Source organism: Ursus maritimus, unplaced genomic scaffold (genome assembly GCF_017311325.1).
Source record: "Ursus maritimus isolate PB19 unplaced genomic scaffold, ASM1731132v1 scaffold_16, whole genome shotgun sequence".
NCBI lineage: Eukaryota > Metazoa > Chordata > Mammalia > Carnivora > Ursidae > Ursus > Ursus maritimus.
This window is the reverse complement of record NW_024424008.1, coordinates 25,217,603-25,241,681: the sequence shown is the minus strand read 5'-3', so window position 1 is coordinate 25,241,681 and position 24,079 is coordinate 25,217,603.

Below are 24,079 nucleotides of genomic sequence, written 5' to 3'. Positions count from 1 at the left end.
GTTATTCTGTCTGTTCAGAACATTGTTTTAAATATAGTTTCCTAATTAGCTTCGAGAAATGATTCCTCCCAGAAAGAAAAATAGTGCATTTGGGGGAGAATAGCCTAGAATTACTATTGTGTACTAAATTGAACTTTGCCATGGATTTTAGGACTTTGGGCAAGTTATTGTCTCCTCTGTAATACAGTGGCTTAAACTATATTATTTTAAATTATCTTCCACATGTTAACAGTGTTCCAATCATCTCAGAATTTTACTAAAGCCTTAAAGTTGAGAACAATAAATACTAAGTATTCTCATATTTGAAAGAATGGTGCTACACATGCCCATGTGTTATTTACTAAAAGATGTCAATGTATTTTAACTCTGCCGAAATTTAAATTAAAATAAATAAAATAAAATAATTAAGATATCAAATGTGGTCCCTCCTAAATAATCAAACAATTAGAAATTTAAAGAAACTCAAGAGAAGTAAAAAAAAATTAATTAATTCATCAGACAATATAAAGCTGATGGAAGTAGACTGAGCTTTCATTTCCCCTCACTAAGGGGAAAGGAAGAGGATAATTTCCATAAGCCAAAAAAAGATGGTCTATAGAAACCCCTTGGGGTAGTTGGACTGTCTGCAAGAAGAAAATACACCTCTCACTTCTCTGCTAAATGTTTTCTAAGCTACAGAAATTCAGATGTCCATTATAGAAAAAAAACAATGGAGCAGAACATGTTAGAAAAATCTCAGGAAAACCTTGCATTCTTTCCCTAGACTTTGAGGGTGGATGACATGGTAGTATAAGGACATAGAAATTAACCCCTACTTTTTAAAGTCATGAGGTGGATAAGAGTTATCCTTAAAGATCAAATGAGATTAAAATGTCACAAAGAATACACTAAGTCCCAGCATTTGGAAGAGCAAATGTTCATGAACTTTCTGTGGGACAGAAGTTAATTTTGCAGAAGTAGCCATTTTTGGGTCTTCTTGATGGATTCTAACCAATGCAACTTAACAGAAAGAGATAAGCCAAGGCAGAAAAAAAGAGGGTAGATTTCTAAGGGTTAGAACTGGGAGGGAGGGGCACCTGGGTGGCACAGCGGTTTGGCATCTGCCTTCAGCTCAGGGCGTGATCCCTGCGATCTGGGTTCGAGCCCCACATCAGGCTCTTCCGCTGTGAGCCTGCTTCTTCTTCTCCCACTCCCCCTGCTTGTGTTCCCTCTCTCGCTGGCTGTCTCTATCTCTGTCAAATAAATAAAATCTTAAAAAAAAAAAAGAACTGGGAGGGAGACATAAGTGTAATCTATCAGTCAGAGAGTAGAAATGGGGCCGCATGATGGATTATAAGGAGCCTCCAAGGAAAAAAATACCCCCTTTCTCCTAGCACAGTTTCCCTAGCCATAAGGTAAACCTAATCTAAAGAAAAGAAGGATGAGAGACTGAAGTTTTGGTCATGGCAGGGCTGGATATATTAAGATTCTAAAAATTAGTCCCCACTGCCCAAAAATACCTTGTTCTAATAACTTGAAGCGTACAGAAAGCTGGGAACCCCACTGAGAATGTCATCCAGGGCAGAAGGGAAATCAACAGGAGATGTTTCAAGGCAGTAATTGGAGAAAAATAAAATTTTTCAGTGCCTTTCATAAACTCATTACATATCCTTTGATGTTCTCTCCTTATTGACATATAAACCTCCTGGTAGCATTTCATGGGTATTATTCTTTTAATAAAAATGTATTGAATGCTACTCTAAGGAAATATACTGGATGGTTTGGATAAACAAGACAAAAAGGCAAGCCCACACAATTGTCAGAGGTTGCAGGTATTTGGATCTGGCCTCAGGGTAAAGATGGCTGCTTTCTTTAGGGGCAGGACAGACTCAGATTGCCCTGAAGGTTCCAAAGCCTGGTTACAGATATTTGGACTGATTAACAAATCTTGAACTACACTGAGGTAGAAAAAATGCCCAGGAGTCTCTATTGTATAGAACATAGCTTATATTAATCATAGTTTCATCAGAGATCTTTCTGGGACTCTCTTTTGGCACATTTATTAAGCAATTCATACCAAAGACTTCAAGGAAAAGACTGGGATTAGATCTGCCCACTTATATTTTTTGGCACATTACAAAGATTCTTACTCAATTCCCTTAAACACTCATATTCCATAACTCTAAATGGACTCTTCACATTTAGGAAAATAAATTGAGAGTGTATGACTTGTGCATCTACAAACAATTAATCCTCATGTTTGGAGAAAGCATGGAATCTGAAAAAAAAGATGTTTAGATGTTTTCACTAGATTAATGTGCAAAAGTTATGACATGTTGTTTCTACTAAGCATTTTGCTGTAACTTATGTCAATATAGCAGTTTGTTACACATATGATCTTCATTTAATTAAAATGTGAGTAGCAGATACTTATTTTTCTCTTTTGAGAGAGAACATAGAAAAATCTATTGTCAAAGTGGTAAATAAAATAGAACAAAATAGAATGTTTAAGAGCCCATGAGAATAGCACATGATAATTACCATGGACATATATTCAAAACAAGTTTGGGCAATTTTTCAGTTGTTCCTTTTAAATTATTTAAAGATGGAGATTGGGGGGTAAGATGGCAGAGTAAGATGATCCTAAGCTCAATTGGTTTCATGGATACAACTAGATAACACATCAGCATAAATAACTAAGAAAATGACCAGAAGACAGGCAGAACAAACTCCACAGCTAAAGGTAAAGAAGAGCCCACACTGAAGAAAGTAGGAAGAGTGAAGACTCAGTTTGGAGTGAAATAGACCATGGGTGTCCACAGTCAGGAAAGGGTGGTGATGCAGAGAAGGGTAAGAAACGGACCATCATACCAGGGAGACTGCACAGGGGAGACAATTCCCCATACATTTGGCTTTAAAAGTGAGAGGGACCAAATTTCATGACCTCTTACAACTAGCAGGACTTAAAGCCTAGAATTTTAAAAATCAGTGGGCTCAGCTCTGGGAGATCAAGAAGGGCATTAGGAAGCTGAGTCCCTGACCTTAAAGAGACAGCACAGCAAGCAGCCTGTGCAGATACAGCATAGAACCAGCTGTTTGAAAAATGCTTGTGACATGCAGGAGTGAGTTATTTACTCATCTCAGAGCTTGTCCCAGAAAGGCATGGATCACAGGAAGACCCCTCCAAGAACAAAGGAGTTGGTAGGCACTATTTCTCTCCCCCACCCTCCAGCATAAAAAAGGGGTTACCTGTGAGGAACCAGCACTGCTCTGACACTCCCTACCTAACTTGCTTATACCAAGACCCCCTCCACCCCACACTTTGGCAGATCTGCCATTCTCAGTTATACTCAGTTTCCTTTCTTCAGGGCCCTTCCCACAGAAGACGAGCACAAACCCCCTCCAATAATGCATCTCCTGACCCACACATATCACAAGGTTTCTGTTCTGGCAGCAGCAGCTGGTCTCAATTCACAAGTAGACTAGGAAGCACCTTGTTAAAACGTGCCCCACCCTTACTGGGGCCCAAACACTACCCACAGCAGGCAAAGAGAACCTCTATAGACACATGAACAAAAGGAAAAAAGTATTCGGGATGCAACAGCAAAGCACACACTACACACATAGGAGACATTCCCACAAGCACCAGGACCTGGGGAACAGGAAACACTGCACTGCATGACACTACAGGAACTCTTCTTCATAAGTCCATTATTTTCAAAAGCAGGAGACATAACTGACTTTCCTAATACGAAGAAACAGATGCAGAGAGTTAGACGGAATGAAGAGAGAGAAGACTATGTCCCAAATGAAAGAATAGGATAAAACTACAGGAAAAGACCTGAGCAAAATGAAGACAAGTAATATGCCTGACAGACAATTTAAAATAATGATCATAAAGATACTCACCAGCCTTGAGAAAAAAAAGTGGAGGACATCAGCAAGACCCTTAAATGAGATAAAAATAACCAATCAGAGGTGGAGAATACAATAAATGAAATTAAAAATACACTGGATGTAATAAATAGCAGGTTAGAGGAAGTAGAGGGATGAATTAATGATCTGGAAGACAGAGTTATGGAAATCAAGCTGAGCAAATGAGAGAAAAAAACAATTATGCAAAACGAGAATAGACTTAGGGAACTAAGTGACTCCATCAAACGTAATGCAACATTTGCATTATAAGAATGCCAGAAAAAGAAGAGAGAAAAAAGGGGGCAGAAAATTTATATGATGAAATAATAGCTGAAAACTTCACTAATCTGGTGAACAAAATAGATACCCAGATTCAGAAGGCAGGGAAATCCCCCCAAAAATCAGCCCAAGAGGTCCCCACTAAGACACATAGTAATTAAAATGGCAAAAAAATGTAGTGATAAAGAAAAAAAAGTAAAAGCAGCAAGAGAAAAGAGGAAAGTTACATAAGGGAGACCCCATAAGATTTTTCAGCAAACTTCAGCCCAGAAGGGAATGGCACAACATGTTCAAAGTGCTGAAAGGGAAAAAATCTGCAGTTAAGAATATCCTATCCAGAATAGAAGGAGAGATAGTATCCCAGACAAACAAAAGGTAAACGAGTTCATTGCCAATAAAACAGCTCTACAAGAAATATTAAAAGACACCCTTTGAATGGAAAGGAAAGACCATAAATGGGAGCATGAAAACTAAGTCTGTCTATAAAAATAAATCAAGGGATTCATAAAATAAAATAATGTAGTTTATGACATCATATACTTAAACTGAATGGTGACCACAAATCAAAAACCAGTAATAAATATGCAAAGAATAAAGAGAAAAGTGTCCAAGTATATCACTAAAGAAACCTAGCAAACCATGAAAGAGCAAGAAAAAAAAAGATCAGAGAAAAACTACAAACACAAACACAAAACAAGTAACAAAATGGCAAAAAATACATATCTATCAAGAATTAATTTGAATTGAAATGGACTAAACAATCAAATAATATAGGGTGACAGACTGGATTAAAACAAAAACAAAAACAAAAAACAAAAACAAGATGTATCTACATGCTGCCTATGAGAGACTCATTTTAGACCTACAGACATGCAGATTGAAAGTGAGGGGATGGAGAAACATTAACATGCAAATGGATGTCAAAAGAAGACAGGGTAACAATACTTATATTAGATAATCTAGACTTTAAAAAAAAGACTATTACAAGAGACCAAGAAGGATACTATATAATAATAAAAGGGACTTTCCAACAAGAAGATATAACAATTTTAAGATTTATGCATCCAACATGGGAGCAGCCAAATACATAAAACAGTTAATAACAAACATAAAGGAACTAATCAATAGTAATACAATTATAGTAGGGGATTTTACAACCACACTTACATCAATGGGCAGATCAAACAAACAGAAAACCAACATGGAAGTAATGGCTTTGAATGACATACTGGATCACATGGATTTAGCAGATATATTCAGAACATTCCATCCTAAAACAGCAGAATACTCATTCTTTTCAAGTGTACGTGGAACATTCCCACAATAGATCACATATTAGCCCACAAACAAACCTCAACAAATTCAAGACGATTGAACTCATACCATGCATATTTTCTGAACGCAACTGTATAAAACTAGAAGTCAACCACAAGAAAACATCTGGAAAGAGCACAAATACATGGAAGTTACATAGCATGCTACTAAACAATGAATAGGTCAACCAAGAAATCAAAGAAGAAATCAAAAAAGTACCTGGAAACAAATGAAAATGAAAGCACAACAATCCAAAATCTTTGGGATGCAGCAAAAACAGTTTTCTTTTCTTTTTTTTAAATTTTTTTATTATATTATGTTAGTCACCATACAGTACATCCCTGGTTTCTGATGTAAAGTTCGATGATTCATTAGTTGCATATAACACCCAGTGCACCATGCAATACGTGCCCTCCTTACTACCCATCACCGGTCTATCCCATTCCCCCACCCACCTCACCCACTCACCACCAGTTTGTTTCTCAGAGTCCATAGTCTCTCATGCTTCATTCCCCCTTCTGATTACCCCCCTTTCTTTATCCCTTTCTTCTCCTACCGATCTTCCTAGTTCTTATGTTCCATAGATGAGAGAAACCATATGATATTTGTCTTTCTCTGCTTGACTTATTTCACTTAGCATTATCTCCTCCAGTGCCGTCCATGTTGCAGCAAATGTTGAGAAATGGTTTTTTTTTTTTTTGATAGCTGAGTAATATTCCATTGCAAAAGCAGTTTTCTAAAAGGGAAGTATGTAACAATACAAGCTTACCTCAAGAAGCAAGAAAAATCTCAAATAAAACATCTAACCTTATATCTAAATAAGCTACAAAAAGAAGAACAAACAAATCCCAAAAAGACCAGAAAGAAGGAAATACTAAAGACTAGAGCATAAATAAACCAAATAGAAACAAAACAAAACAAACAAAAAACACAGAACAGATCAAAGAAACTGGGAGCTGGTACTTTGAAAAGACCAAAAAAAAAATTGATAAACTTCTAGCCAAACTCACCAAAAGAGAGAGAGAGAGAGAGTACTCAAACAAAATCACATATGAGAGAGGGGAAATAACAACTGACCCCACAGAAACACAAATAATTTTAAGACAATATTATGAAAACTTTTATGCCAACCAACTGGACTACCTAGAAGAAATGGGTGAATTCTTAGCAATAAACAACCTACCAAAACTAAAGCAGGAAGAAATAGAAAATTTGAATAGACTGAATGCCACCAATGAAATTAATCAGTAACAACAACAACAACAACAACAACAACAACAACAACAAAATCCCAACAAACAAAAGTCCTCGACCAGATGGCTTACAAATGAATTCTAAAAAAAACATTAAGGGTCACTTGCGTGGCTCAGTTGGTTAAACATCTGACTCAATTTCAGCTCAGGTCGTGATCTCAGGATTGTGATTAAGAAAATCATTCACCAGGGGGCACCTGGGTGGCTCAACGGTTAAGCGTCTGCCTTCGGCTCAGGGCGTGATCCCAGAGTCCTGGGATGGATGGAGCCTCTCGCTGGCTGTCTCTCTCTCTGTCAAATAAATAAATAAAATCTTAAAAAAAAAAAAAGAAAAAGAAAAGAAAAGAAAATCATTCACCAAGATCAAGAGGTATTTATTCCTGGATTGCAAGGGTGTTTCAATATTCACAAATTAATCAATGTGATATATCAATCAATAAGAGAAAGAATAAAAACCATATGATCATTTCAATAGATCCAGAAAAAGCATTTGACAAAGTACAACATCCATTCATGATAAAAACCCTCAACAAAGTAAGTTAAGAGAGAACATAGCTCAACATAAGAAAGGTCTTATACAAAAAACCCACAGCAAACATCATATTCAATTGGGAAAAACTGAGAGCTTTCCCCTAAGGTCAGGCACAAGAAATGGATGGCCACTTTCACCAATTTTATTCAACATAGTACTGGAACTTCTAGCCACAGCAATCAGACAACAACAACAACAACAAAATAAATAAATAAATAAATAAATAAATAAATAAATAAATGGCATCTCAATTGGGAAGGAAGAAGTAAAACTTTGACTATTTGCAGATGATATGATACTATATATAGAAAACCCTAAAGACTCCACCAAAAAAATACTAGAACTAGTAAATGAATTCACTAAAATCGTAGGATACAAAATCAATGTACAGAAATCTGTTGCGTTTTTCATACACTAATAATGAAGCATCAGAAAGAGAAATTCAGAAAACTATCCATTTGCAATTAAACCAAAAATAATAAAGTACCTAGGAATAAACCTAACCAAAGAGAAAAAAGACCTGAACTCACAGCTGTCAAAATGGTTAAAATGAAAAACACAAGAAAATAGGAACCCTCATGCACCATTGGTGGGAATGCAAACTAGCACAACCACTGTGGAAAACAATACAGAATTTCCTCAAAAAGTTAAAAATAGTACTATCCTACCATCTTACCATCCAACAATCACACTACTGTGTGTTTACTCAAAAAATACCAAAACACTAATTCGAAGAGATACATGCACCCTTATGTTTATTGCAGCATTATTTACAGTACCCAAATTATGGAAGTAGCCCAAGTGTCCACTGACAGATGAATGGATAAAGAAGATGTGGCATATAGATTATTAGATATAATGATATAGATATATATATATATATATATATATATATATATATATCAAAGACAAATACCATATGATTTCACTCATGTGGAATTTAAAAAACAAAACAAACAAGCAAAGGGAAAAAAAAAGAGAGAGAGAGACAAACCAAGAATCAGACTCTTAACTATAGAAAACAAACTGATGGCTACCAGGAGTGGGTGGGTGGGGGACTGGGTGAAACAGATGATGGAAATTAGAGTACGCTTACCATGATGAGCATTGAGTAATGTATAAAATTGTTGAATCACTATATTGTATGCCTGAAATTAATATAACACTGTATGTTACCAAACTGGAATTAAAATTCTTAACTAAGAAAATAAAATATTTAAAGATGATTCTGAATTATTGAAAACTTTTATAGTGATGAATTCCAAAGATTTCCATTGTATTTATTTATATTTGGTTATGAGTTATAGCCATAATCACAAAATTAATCTTGTGAAATAGATCAGAGAATTATTTATCAGTGTTAAATGCATCAGTAGGAAAGATATGCTTTCTACTCCAAGATTTGTATACCGAGTTTCTCAAACTAATTTTTTTTAATTTCCAAGTATTAACTTTAAAATTAAAATTTTAAATTATTCAGCTTTGTTCACTACTTAGGGAAAAATATAAGGTATGTTACCAGATCATACATTTTCAGTCCTAAAATCGCCTTAATATTCTCCTACCTGAAAAAGAATTTTACCACTTTCTTTCAATCTTGCCATGCTTCAGTCACATTGGACTTGATTATGAATTTATTCTGGTACAGGGCTTCTCAAAATTTGGGCTGCAGACTTCAGGATCTTAGATATTCTTCAGGGGATCCATAGAATCAAAACTATTTTCATTATAATATAAACATGTTACGGTCCTTTTTCACTGCCTTGATGTTTTTGCTAATAGAGTAAAAACAGTGGTGGCAAATCTGCCAGAGCCATGATTCAATCAAAGCAGTGGCACAAAACAGTATTAAAATTTAAATTGTAGTCTCAATAATGTCTTTGATAAAACCATAAAAGATATTATTTTTTAGACACTTGAATACACATCTTTTAAAAATTTGTGTGACAATATAAAAAGTATGCATAAAGCCCTTCTGCTGCATACAGACGTACAACGCTTCCTCAGGAAAAAGCATCTCTCTTTTGTTTACAATTGTGCAGTTGTTTGAAATGTGAGACACGGGGTGCCTGGGTGGCTTAGTCGTTAAGCGTCTGCCTTCGGCTCAGGGCGTGATCCTGGCGTTCTGGGATCGAGCCCCACATCAGGCTCCTCCGCTGGTAGCCTGCTTCTTCCTCTCCCACTCCCCCTGACTGTGTTCCCTCTCTTGCTGGATGTCTCTCTCTCTGTCAAATAAATAAATAAAATCTTAAAAAAAAAAAAGAAATGTGAGACAAACTAGTCATCCACTTTTTTGTGGAGCACTGTTGAGTGAAAGACAAACTTATTTGAGGTTGTATACTTAGCAGATATTTTCTTACAAATGAACTAAGTAAGTCTGCCACTTCAAGGAAAGTAACATGGTATTTCTTTGCAAAAATGAAATTTATTGTAGGTTTATTATAGTTTTTAAAAATAATATTATACACCTTTTTTTAAATTTTGCAATTTTGGTTTCTAATATTGTAATAATGTAGATAGTATAATTCACCTAAAGGAACATTCTTTGAGAACCTCAATATTTTTTTCAAATTGTAAGTGAGTCCTAAGAGCAAAAGTTTCAAAAACAACTTACTCTGCTACAAAGGTGAATGCATGGTAGGCACTCAAACATATCTGTTCTTTGAAGTGCGAGGAGTAAAGACTGGAGAAATAATCATGTGTGAGGTCATGAAGATCATATCTGAAGAACCTTGTAATCCAGGATAAAGAATTTAGACTTATTCTATGTGAATCAATGATGTATTTTTTAAAAAGATTTTATTTAATTATTTGTCAGAGAGAGATAGAGGACACAAGCAGGGGGAGTGGCAGGCAGAGGGAGAAGCAGACTCAATAGGAGCAGGGAGAACAATGAGAGACTCAATCCTAGGACTCTGGGATCATGACCTGAGCAGAAGGCAGACGCTGAACCGACTGAGCCACTCAGGCGTCCCTGAATCAATAATGTATTAAGTGAATTATTAGAATTGAAGATTTCCCAGGAGAAGCAGGTGAATGACAGTGGCAAAGAGAAGATGTGGTTATAAAATAAGTTCTTCATCATTTGCTTCCATCCCATCCTCCTTCCTCTGAAATCAGTCAGATAGCAAGTTAGTTTCTTCTATTATAATGTCTCATATAATTTATCCCATCCTTTCTATTTCTACTTGCTTAATTAAGTCCAGTCCCAAATCACCTCATATTGTGTCTGCTGATTCCTATCTGGTTTCTGTACCATCAGTCTTTTGCTCTTTCAACCCATGAAATCTGCTGACTGAATAACCCAATTAAAGCTAGTCTTGGCTACACCATCATCAACACTTAAACTGAGTCACATATAAATTAAACATTAGTGTTAACCATTAGTGAGATGATAAATCTTAAACTTCTCAACATAATGGCTAAGAACCCTAGGAACCTCTCTGAGTATAATCTTTCTCTAAATAAAAACCACTCTTATCCAGTTTATTCATTTTCTCTTTAAGTATGTTATATCTATTTCAACCTTGGTACCTTTATATCACATTCAGTAACCTATAATACCCATAATCCTTTCTTCATCATATTATATAGATTTATGGAGATAATTTTTATAAAGTAATTAGTACACTTACTGAAATATCAGCTATTTTTATTCCTATTATTAATATTACTACTATAATGTAAGCTCCTGGAGAGCAGAGACTATGTCCTATGATTTATTTGAATCTCCATTACATCGTAGGTATTTCTACAATTAATACATGTTCACAAAGTGTACATTATTGACAGTAATGCTTACCCACCCATATGTTGATTGAATTTCTAAAGTTTGGGAGAAGAGCCATTCAAAGAAATCTGTGTAACAAGGCATACAATTATAGGGAAAAGATCAAGATTAAGTATATAATAGCCAAATTCAGGGCAACATAAAGTGCTAGATATGTAAGTCTTTCAGGAATATTGTATATCTTCATTACCCAGGAAAAGAATCATCAACAAGAGTCTAGTAATTTGCAAATTAACTTCTTCCAGGCAAGTGAAGTTCAATCAGAGTTTAAGTTAATGGTTTATTAAGTTCATTCCATATACTGAGAACTAGGTAGTATCACAAACAGGAAGGTTACATTGGCTATTAAGAATAATGTCTCAGAACTGGAGAACATTTATAGTTTGGGTAACTCTCCTGAAGTTGTTCCTTTAACACTAGAGTGAAGCAACTATAGAAGGAACCTACTTTCTCTATACCATACAGGATTTCTGTGTAGCCCAGATCTAAGAAACACATTTGTTAACATTATAAGGAGGATGAACATTTTTGGAAGAAAATATACATTCTGAAATTTTAATTAGAATAATGTAGAAGGGGAACTGGATGAAAGAAATAATGTCTCCCATGAAAGGGACAGAGAGTCAATAGCAGATTGAATGAGGTTTGGGGAAATAGTGCCCTGGAAAGAAGAATACCCAAATTCAGTTACAGAACACCTGGAGTAAAGCAAGAATTTGAAGCCATTAGACAAAATAAGGAGATATTCTCTCTGTAATCAATTTGGATAATCATATGTGTAGTTCCATTAGATGATATGCTTCATCTCTTTTGAAATATCACTAAGAGAATATTAAATTTGCATGTGGGAGAGGATGTATATTCTCAAATTGGAGGTCATTTGCAGGTAAAATAAAGATTTGTTAAAGGAAAACTGTAGATGGGATAAAAAAAATAATAAGGATCCATTTAAAAACTGGTAGCTGAACTCCCTCTTAACAAAATGGGCCAAGGTGAGACTCAGAAAGAGTTGAATGATTCTGCTTAGTAAACTAGGAGTCATTTTTTTTTCTTTTTGTAGCCAACTTAGAGAAGGAAGAAGAAGAAAGGAGCAAGAGAGCAAGAGAATAAGAACCTAAGGAAAATTCTTGGCCAGTGAGAAAGTCCCAAGACTTTCTATCCTTTGTCCACTGTCAGTCCAAAATCTATGGCTTAAGACCGTATACTATAAGGGGTGAGAGGTGTGAGGGGATAGGTTAAATAGATTATGGGGATTAAAGAGTGTACTGGTGTTGAGCACAGGGTAATGTATGGAAGTGTTGAATTATTATGTTGTACACCTGACACTAATATTACACTGTATGTTAACCAACTAGAATTAAAATAAAAACTTAAAAAAATATTGTATGCCATATAAAATCACTTTATGTAAATGATATTTTGTAGAAGTCAAGGCAAAAAGTAATGTGTTCCATGTTTCTGTTATTTTAGAATGAAGAAAAGGAAAAGGAAACATTCATGGGTGAAATTAGGAATTTGGGGGAACTAGAACTTTAGGGTAATGTGTAATAAAGGAACATTAAGCCCCCAGTGAGCTCTCGGAGACATCGTAGACAGCAGGTGGTGGAGGTAGAATGTGATCTTTCCACCCTTTGTTAAGTGGGCCTTTAAGCCATTTTATTTAACATATTAAAGAGAAAAAGAAATTTTCTAGAGCTAGAGGACTTATAGAAACCCAACAGTTGATATCTGAGCTAGTGACCTCTGTTTAGCTTCAAAGATTAAGGAGTCTAGCATGGTAAAAACGACATCAATATGATACAATGAAACAGGTCTCAATACAGACCAACGCTGTAGCAATTTTCCTGTTTGTGTTGAGAGCTAAGTAACTGGAACAACTTTCTCTAATGTGATTAGACTTTCTTAGAATGAATAATTGTCACAGTTGCTGTTGTGGAAAAGTAATTAATTATGTGAAGTAATTATAGTTTTCCCTCAAGTATACTTAGGTTTGACTTTTTTTCCCCTAGAAATTAAAAAAATATATATATTGTTTGTATTTTGATAGGTAGGTATGTTGTTTGGGGCCAGAAATGCAGGGTAGAAAAGGGCACTGACAGAATGTGAAACGTGTTGGTGAAGTAGAGCAGTGGTAGAGCAAAATGTTAACATACACTGTCTTAATTTAAGGGAATGACTTTGAAGGGGCAGCTTTTAAATGAATATCCTTTTTGGTAGAAGGAAATGCTTTCTGACAGAAGAACACTGTCTGACTGAAGAACAGGATGAAATGAACCAAACAGTCATACCACCTGTGATTTTGCAATTTCAGAGGAAATCACCATGAATAAGATGCATAAGTGCAACAATTTGGAAGTGTGCTAAATGTGCATATACAAGTCTTTTGATTAATTTCAACTTAGAATTCAATAAATTCCACCCTGATCATTCAGTATTCATATATTCAACATTCTAAACCAATAAAAGCAGAAAAAAAATACTTCTTCAGTAGAAGGATCTGAAATAAAGCATATGTATATTTAGAATATTTAAAAAAGTCATATTGCCTTGAGGAAATCTTGTAATATAAAGTAAATCTGAGGTGATTGTGGGAATATGTTGTCTACAGTGAATTTCTCACATATTAATTGGAATCACAAATTCTTCTTTTCAGAAATATTTGGAAAGCACATTTATATTAATAAATCATTATATTTTTAAAATATTTAAAGAAAAGAAAATATATTTGAGTAGAAAGAAATAATTCAAACATGCATAACTTCCATGTTAAATATTAATCACTATTACTTCAGTCAAGTATATATGAAACCATAGCATGTCTCCTTTACTGGGTTAGGAACAATGGGACAAGTGTTTATAGAAATATAAAACAAGGGGCGCCTGGGTAGCGCAGTCGTTAAGCGTCTGCCTTCGGCTCAGGGCGTGATACCGGACACCGGGATCGAGTCCCACATCGTGCTCCTCTGTTGGGAGCCTGCTTCTTCCTCTCCCACTCCCCCTGCTTGTGTTCCCTCTCTCGCTGGCTGTCTCTCTGTCACATAAATAAATAAAATCTTTAAAAAAAAAAGAAAGAAATATAAAACAAGCTTCCTGTCCTCATAATATTCTTAAAATATTCCAGGGGTGGAGCAACATTGATGAACAGGAAAGTCAAGGTGAACAGTGTAAGATGAATCATATACTAGAGAATTCACACACTATATAAAAGATCAAGAAAGAGTTTTATAGAAAAAAAATGACTAAAGAGAGACTCATTGTGATATCCCTAGAAAGATAAATTTGAAGTGTGGAAGAGGAATGATCATCTATATGAAGGCAAATATGAGCAAAGACATAAAGGTCTATACTTAAGTAGAAGGAAATCCAGTAAAGGAAGTTGGGAGAAAAGGTAGAAGAGAGAAAAACAATGACTATATAAGTCAAGAAAAGTATACAAAAAATTACATGAAGCGCAATTTCAAAAGCTTTCATTAACAACAATAACAACAACAACAACAACAAAAGAGAAAATGAAAGAGAAAAGACTGCTGGATACAGACGTGAGAAAAATATGAATGACCTCAGAGATTAATAAAAGAAGAGGAGATTTAGAATGAGGAACTCTGGATTTAAACCTTGGGTTTGCTGCTTACCAGCTGTATGACTTCATAAAAGACACTAAACCACCTTGAATTTCCTCAACTTCAAAATGGAAATGATAACAATTTATTCACAAAGTGGTAAGGTTAAGATAGTACAGCATTTCTCAGAGTATGTAACACAGTGCTTGACGTAATTGAAATGTGTCAAATAAATGTTATTAGATGAAATTGGGAAAGGAATTTTCAGACCTAGGTACAAATTTTTGTAGATATATGTTAATGAAAAAAATGGAGTAATATTAAGATGCTCATCACATTCATTTGATGATTTGGTTTATTTGTTTCCCAAACTAGAAAAACCAGGCGTATGTGAAATCAGCAAAGGGACTTTTGGAGAAAGTGAGAAAGTTTAAAGTAAGAGAAGGGAAAAAGAGAGGAAAGAGACAAATGGAGAAAAATTAAACTAAAAAGGATAAGTTCTTCAAAAGCTGGAAAGAAACAAGAGTGAGGGCCTCTGTGTAGTAAGGGATATAATTTCTCTTGAAATGGAAAAAGAAAACATAAATATATGGGATAAAATACAGATAATTCAAAGCTCAGGTTTTTTTTTTATTCAAGTGCTTTCAATCTTAAAGTTTGAGTTACCTATTCAGAATCCAGATAATGGAGATGAAATGGGAGTATCTAAAATTGCCACTGACCAGCTTGCTTGCCATTTTCAGTAAGTGATTGACAGGACCACTGAGCAATGGCAAACACACTATTTAGATATATGCCAACTTGTTGCATATATAATTGCAAAATTTTATATATATGCTTAGCTTAGGTTGTTTGATTCCTTTTCTGTAATCTAAATATGTAATATTGGCATGGAATTGAGTGCCATCTCATCCACCAGGCTTTCCTTGACTGTCTTATCTAAAACAATATGGACTGCCTTATTGCTCTTTATTGCTTACTGCCTAAATGTTTCCATTGCATTTATTTCCAACTGATTTACTTGTTTCAAATCATGACTTCCCCACCCCTACTAATTTAGAAAATCTAAAGGAACTTAGATTTTGTCAATACTGTTCACTGTTATATACACCACACTGAGAAAATTGCTTGGAATGGAAAAGTCATTTATTTATTTATTCTTTTTTATAATGATTTTTTATTACATTATGTTAGTCACCATACAGTACATCCCCGGTTTCCGATGTAAGGCTCGATGATTCATTAGTTGTGTATAACACCCAGTGCACCATGCAATACGTGCCCTCCTTACTACCCATCACCGGTCTATCCCATTGCCCCACCACCCTCCCCTCTGAGGCCCTCAGTTTGTTTCTCATAGTCCATAGTCTCTCATGTTTCATTCCCCCTTCTGATTACCCCCCTTTCTTTATCCCTTTCTTCCCCTACCGATCATCCTAGTCCTTATGTTCCATAGATGAGAGAAATCATATGATAGTTGTCTTTCTCTGCTTGACTTATTTCACTTAGCATTATCTCCTCCAGTGCCGTCCACGTTGCAGCAAATGTTGAGAACTCCTTTCTGATAGCTGAGTAATATTCCATTGTATATATGGACCACAACTTCTTAATCCAGTCATCTGTTGAAGGGCATCTCGGCTCCTTCCACGATTTAGCTATTGTGGACATTGCTGCTATGAACATTGGGGTACATATGGCCCTTCTCTTCACTACGTCTGTATCTTTGGGGTAAACACCCAGTAGCGCAATGGCTGGATCATAGGGTAGCTCCATTTTTAACTTTTTAAGGGACCTCCACACTGTTTTCCAGAGTGGCTGCACCAACTTGCATTCCCACCAACAATGTAGGAGGGATCCCCTTTCTCCACATCCTCTCCAACAATTGTTGTTTCTTGCATTGTCAATTTTTGCCATTCTAACTGGCATAAGGTGGTATCTCAGTGTGGTTTTGATTTGAATTTCCTTGATGGCTAATGATTTTGAACATTTTTTCATGTGTCTGTTAGCCATTTGTATGTCTTCATTGGAAAAGTGTCTGTTCATATCTTCTGCCCATTTTTTTATTTGTTTATTTGTTTCTCGCGTATTGAGTTTAAGAAGTTCTTTGTAGATCTTGGATACCAGTCCTTTATCTGTAGTGTCATTTGCAAATATATTCTCCCATTCCGTGGGCTGCCTCTTAGTTTTTCTGACTGTTTCCTTGGCTGTGCAGAAACTTTTAATCTTGATGAAATCCCATAAATTCATTTTATCTTTTGTTTCTCTTGCCTTTGGGGATGTATCATGAAAAAGGTTGTTTTGGCCGATGTCGTAGAGGTTGCTGCCTATGTTCTCCTCTAGAATTTTGATGGATTCCTGTCTCACATTGAGCTCTTTCATCCATTTGGAGTTTATTTTTGTGTATGGTGTGAGATAGTGGTCAAGTTTCATTCTTTTGCATGTAGCTGTCCAATTTTCCCAGCACCATTTATTGAAGAGACTGTCTTTTTCCCACCGGATGTTTTTTCCTGCTTTATCAAATATTAGTTGCCCAAAGAGCCGAGGGTCCATTTCTGGGCTCTCTATTCTGTTCCATTGGTCTATGTGTCTGTTTTTGTGCCAGTACCATGCTGTCTTTGTGATCACAGCTTTGTAGTACAGCTCGAAATCCGGCATTGTGATGCCCCCAGCTTTGTTTTTCCTTTTCAACAGTTCCTTGGAGATTCGGGGCCTTTTCTGTTTCCATACAAATTTAAGGACTATTTGTTCCAGTTCTTTGAAAAATGTCCTCGGTATTTTGATCGGGATAGCATTGAAAGTGTAGATTGCTCTGGGTAGCATGGACATTTTAACTATGTTAATTCTTCCAATCCATGAGCATGGAATATCTTTCCATCTTTTTATGTCTTCCTCAATGTCTTTCAAGAGTGATTTATAGTTTCTAGAATATAGGTCCTTTACGTCTCTGGTTAAGTTAATTCCAAGGTAACGTATGGTTTTTGGTGCTATTGTAAATGGGATGGATTCCCTAATTTCTCTTTCTTCGGTCTCGTTATTCGTGTATAGAAATGCAACTGATTTCTGAGCATTGATTTTGTATCCCGCCACGTTACTGAATTGCTCTATAACTTCTAATAGTTTGGGAGTGGCTTCTTTTGGGTTTTCCATATAGAGTATCATGTCATCTGCAAAGAGAGACATTTTGACTTCTTCTTTGCCAATTTGAATACCTTTGATCCCTTTTTGTCGTCTGATTGCTGTTGCAAGGACTTCTAGTACTATGTTGAATAATAGTGGCGAGAGTGGGCATCCTTGTCGAGTTCCTGATCTTAAGGGAAAGGCTTCCAGCTTTTCCCCATTGAGAATAATATTTGCAGTAGGCTTTTCATAGATGGCTTTTATGAGATTGAGAAATGTACCTTCTATTCCTACACTCTGAAGGGTTTTAATCAGGAAAGGATGCTGTATTTTGTCAAATGCTTTTTCGGCATCGATTGAGAGGATCATATGGTTCCTGAGTCTTTTCTTGTTGATATGATGTATCACGCTGATTGATTTGCGAATATTGAACCACGCTTGCATCCCAGGTATGAATCCCACTTGATCGTGATGGATAATCCTTTTAATGTACTGTTGGATTCTATTAGCAAGTATCTTGTTGAGGATTTTGGCGTCCATATTCATTAGGGAAATCGGTCTGTAATTCTCCTTTTTGAGGGGGTCTTTGCCTGGTTTGGGGATCAAGGTAATATTGGCCTCATAGAATGAGTTTGGTAGCTTTCCTTCTGTTTCTATTTTTTGAAATAGCTTTAGGAGAATAGGTATTATTTCTTCTTTGAATGTTTGGTAGAATTCCCCAGGAAAACCGTCCGGGCCTGGAGTTTTGTTATTTGGAAGGTTGTTTATCACTGACTCAATTTCTTCATAATTAATTGGCCTGTTTAAGGAATCAATTTCTTCCGGTTTCAATCTTGGTAGTTTATAGGTTTCCAGGAAGGATTCCATCTCTTCCAGATTGCTTAGTTTATTGGCATATAGCTGTTGATAAAAATTTCTAATAATCCTTCCAATTTCAATGGTGTTCGTCGTGACCTCTCCTTTTTCATTCATAATTTTAATAATCTGGGTCCTTTCTCTTTTCTTTTGGATAAGTCTTGCCAGTGGTCTGTCAATTTTATTGATTCTCTCAAAGAACCAGCTTCTAGTCCTGTTGATCTGCTCTACTGTACTTCTGGTTTCTGCTTGATTGATTTCAGCTCTAATTTTGGTCAACTGCTTCCTCGTGCGTGGATTAGGCCTGTCCCTCTGTTGCTGTTCCAGCTTCTTGAGGTGAGAATATAAAAACTGCATTTTAGATTTTTCTATTCTTTTGAGTGAGGCTTGGATGGCTATGTATTTCCCCCTTAGGACTGCCTTTGCAGTATCCCATAGGTTTTGGACTGTTGTATTTTCATTCTCATTGGTCTCCATAAATTGTTTAATTTGATTTTTGATTTCCTGGTTTATCGAGTCATTCCTGAGCAGGATGGTTCTTAGTCTCCAAGTGTTTGAGTTTCTTCCAAATTTTTCCTTGTGGTTGAGTTCCAATTTCAGAGCGTTGTGGTCTGAGAATATGCAGGGGATAATTTCAATCTTTTGGTATCGGTTGAGACCTGTTTTGTGTCCCAGAACATGGTCTATTCTTGAGAATGTTCCATGGGCATTAGAATAGAATGAGTATTCTTTGGTTCTGGGGTGTAGTGTTCTATATATATCTATGAGGTCCAACTCGTCGAGTATGGCATTCAAAGCCTTTGATTCTTTGCTTAGTTTTTGCCAGGGTGTTCTGTCTATTTCTGATAGTGGAGTGTTGAGGTCCCCTACTATTAATGTATTTTTATTTATATGTCTCTTTATTCTGGTTAAGAGTTGGCTTGTGTATCTTGCTGCTCCCCTGTTGGGGGCATATATATTTATAATTGTCATATCCACTTGTTGAATACTTCCCTTAAGAATAATATAGTGCCCTTCTGCATCTCTAACTATAGTCTCTAGTTTAAAATCCAATTTATCTGATATGAGAATTGCTACCCCAGCTTTCTTTTGAGGTCCATTTGCGTGAAAGATGGTACTCCATCCCCTTACTCTCAGTCTGAATGCATCTTTGGGTTCGAAATGAGTCTCTTGTAGACAGCAAATGGATGGGTCATTTCTTTTTATCCAATCTGCAACCCTGTGGCGTTTATGGGATGGTTCAAACCATTTACATTAAGACTGATTACTGAGAGATATGATTTTAATGATGCCATGTTGCCAGTAAAGTCTTTGTTTGTATTGGCTGTGACTTTCTGTTCTGTATCACTCTTGGGGCCTTTTTACTTTTATAGAACCCCCCGTAATATCTCCTGTAGGGCTGGTTTCGTGGTTACAAAATTGGTTAGTGACTGGCGATTCTGAAATGTCTTTATTTCTCCATCAATTCTGAATGACAGCCTTGCTGGATAAAGGATCCTTGGCTGCATGTTTTTCTCTGAAAGAGCTTTAAATATGCTCCCCCAACCCTTTCTCTCATTCCAGGTCTGTGTAGACAGGTCTGACGTAATTCTGATGCCTTTGCCTTGGTACGTGAGAAATTTCTTTGCCCTGGCCGCTTTCAATACTGTACCCTTGGATCTAATATTTGTGAATACACTATGATGTGACGTGGCGTAGGTTTGTCGTGATTGAGCTTGGGAGGGGTTCTCTCTGCCTCTTAGACATGAATGTTTGTTTCCCTCACTAGATTAGGGAAGTTTTCAGCTACAATTTGTTCAAATATCTCTTCTAGACCTCTGTTTTTCTCCACCCCCTCGGGGATGCCGATGATTCTGACATTGGATCGTTTCATTGAGTCAGTAATCTCCCGTAACCTACATTCGTGGGCGTGGATTTTTTTAAGACCATCTTCTATTTTCATTTTTTCCTCTATTAACCCATCCTCCAATTCACTAACCCGTTCCTCTGCTTCGGTGACCCTGGCCGTCAGAGCCTCTAGTTTTGCCTGCATTTGGCTCATAGAATTTTTAATTTCTGTCAGATTCGCTCTCATTTCTGTCCTTAGGGATTCTATATTCTCAGTAACCTTTTCGTTAATAGTTTTTTCAATTCTACTCATCATTTTGACCATCGTTACTCTGAATTCCATTTCTGATAATTTGGTTACATCCATATCCATTATTTCTGTGGCAGAGGCCACAGACTCACTGTCTTTTCTTTGCTGGGGGGGGCTTCTCCTTCTTGTCATTCTGATGAGGAGAGGTTGCGGGGTTGTCCAGAGCCCAAATTATTGACTGGGTCCCAGGCCGTGCCCCTTGTTTTATAGGGATCTTAGGGATGTGGGCTTCTTTTTTAAAGATTTTATTTATTTTTTTATTTATCTGAGAGAGACAGACAGACATTCCGCAAGAACGGGAACAGAAGCAGGGGAGTGGGAGAGGAAGAAGCAGGCTCCCAGTGGAGGAGCCCGATGAGGGACTCCTTTCCGAAATGCCGGGATCACGCCCTAAGCCGGAGACAGGCGCTCAATGACTGCGCCACCCAGGCACCCCGGGTTGTGGGCTTCTTGATTTTTCAGCCTGCCTTCTGTGTTCTGGGGGAGGGGCCTGCCGCGCCGATACTCAGGCAACCCTGTTTGGGTAGAGTCTCCGTGTCCCCTGCGAGGGGGGATGGGGATGGGCACTCTCTGAGCCGGTATTTCCAGGCTTTTGTTCTCTGGCGGCTTTCCCTGGCGGTTTGCTGTGCCTCTTCTGAGAGTCAGAGAAGCAGCGGCCGAATTTCAGCCTCTGTCACAGAACAGAGGGATTGCGGCCCGTTCTCTACTAATGTTCTGGCCACTTTAACTCTGTTACTGTTGGTGCTGCTCAACCCTGCAGCGTCCCGGGATGTGCGCCCCACACCCGGCGTCCCAGCCCTCACTTCCAGGGCCAGCGCGTCTCTGTCCTTTGTGTTTCTAATGCTGCCAGCCGCCAGCTGCCCCCACATGCTCCCGGAGCTCCCGGTCTCAGTCTGGATCCCGTGAGCACACCAGGATTCCGGTGTTCTGCAAGATGCCTGGTGGCGCGCGCTCCCAGCTCACCGGTCTCAGTCCGCTCTCTCGAGGGTGCTGTCCATGAGTCTGCCCGCTCCCCCATGCAGGTGGCTGCTACTTCCCGGTGCCCGAACACGGCGGCTCCCTCCCCCTTCCGTTTATCTTCCGATATCTGTGCACGGTTTCACGGCTCCCCTCTTCGTACCTCAATATACAGCGCTGGAGACGTTCATTTGTAGAGATCCAGATGTATCTTCCTGCATTTCAGGCTGATTCCATGGTTATTTAGGCTGGTCTGGTACCTATCCAGCTCGACTCAGGGGACCAGCTGAAAAAGGGGTCCCCTACTCCTCCGCCATCATAACTCCTCCCGGAAAAGTCATTTAAAGTATAATGTTGAATGAGAGAAAGCCTATAATGAAAGAAATATTTATTTTGATAATACTATGTGCCAGATCCCACTCTAATATTTAGAGGATATGATTGTGATCAAAGAATGCTAGATCTCCATATTCCTCATATTTTTATTCTAGTGCCAGAAGTAAAAAAAAATGAATAAGTACACAAACAAACAAAATAAACATGTTTCAAAGAGTGATAGGACAGTGGTGGGTTCTGGGAAGCACTGCTTAAACTAGGGAGATAACATTTAAATGAAACCTAAAGGACATAATATAGCCACTATATAAAGAGTCACGGCAAGAACATTCCAGAAGGAACTGCAAATGCAAAGGCTGAAGCAGGAAAGAGTTTAGAGTAAGAAACAAAAAGGAGGCAGACATGAAAAGAGTATAATGGGATAATAGAAGAGTGGCTTGAGATGATTGTAGAAGAAGGCAAGCGTCAATTGTCTTATTACTAACCTATTCTGTAAAATACCATAGTATTAATTTTGTTAAATACCATAAAACCAAGCATATTAGTGTATGGTATATACAATGTATGGTATACATTAAGAAAAGGTGTCAAAATTCATTTTTCAAAATGCCTATAAAAATAAAAATTTACTGGGGTGCCTGGGTGGCTCAGTCAGTTAAGTGTCTGACTCTTGATTTCAGCTCAGGTCATGATCTCAGGGTTGTGAGATCGAACCCCAAGTCAGCATGGAGCCTGCTTAAGATTCTCTCTCTTCTGTCCCTGCCCCCCCCCAAATAATAACAAATTAATAAACATATTTACTATATTTCAAATAAATATATCACAAGCATAGTAGAAAACATCAAGTAAAACAGAAAATAATTAAACTATAAATACAAATAATATCTTAGCATTCCAGTGTAAATTATGAGCTTCTAATGTTCCTATGATTTCTTTGATTTCAGCCCACTATGCTTAGTGATCACTCTGAAATATTACCTCTGATGTAACTTCTCCAGGTTGTCTCAGGTCTTCCTGTCCTGGCTGGGGCTCCCGAGAGGAGCTTAGTAGATCTCCTCTGCTAAGGAACTCCTCACTGGCTACCAAATTTATTAAGCTCCACTTATGATCTACCTCTTCCACTGTCCACCCAAAATGTTATTTAGAAATATTCTTTCCACATTACTCAGCAAAATGTTTTCATTCAGTATGGGGTAAGGGAAAGAGAGATAAGAGGATGGATAATAAGTGTAATTGGAGTTAAGACTCAATGGGGCATAAAGAGAGCCTGGGAGGGTGGGGGTGGGTTGAGACAAAGATATCAAGGATGAGGTAAAAAGGCAAGAAAAGGGAAGGTAAGAAAATTATAGAAAAGTCAAAACTTGCAGATAAATACCTAAAATACACCATTACACAAACAGAAATACACATGTTTTGACACTTGAAAATTACTTAAGGGGTGCCTCGGTAGCTCAGTTGGTTAAGTCTCTGACTCTTGGTTTCAGCTCAGGTCATGATCTCAGGGTCCTGGCATCAAGCCTCACATCAGGCTCTGTGCTCAGCAGAGTCTGCTTGAGATTCTCTCCCACTCCCTCTACCTCTTCCCTGCTCTCTCTCTCTCTTTCTCTCTTAAATAAATAAATAAAATCCTTAAAATTACTTAATATAATGGAGTAATGAAAGATCAAAGTAAAGTAAGATCAAGGACTTTTCTTGTATTGTAAAAGGAATGAGAATGGAATCTTAGAATAACATGGGTTTGCAGATGTCGTGGTAGAAGATGAAATTCCTCCTAATTTATTACAAGTAGAGGCAGTCAATAAAGTAGAAACTCAGTGTAAAGAAATTGTACATGGGCAACTTAAGGAGATTGAAAAAATTATTCACAATAGTCATTTTGGAGGGTAGGAAAAACATACTATATAAATATGTTTGAAAATAAACTCAAATTTATTGAAGTTTAAGTTTTGAAGTTTAAAGGGAAATCAATCAGTCCAGTTGTGCAACTTTCTCTAGTATTTCCCAGCTGGTTGCAGGCAGATGTAACAAAAGCAGTTCTTGGAATTAGCAGGGTAG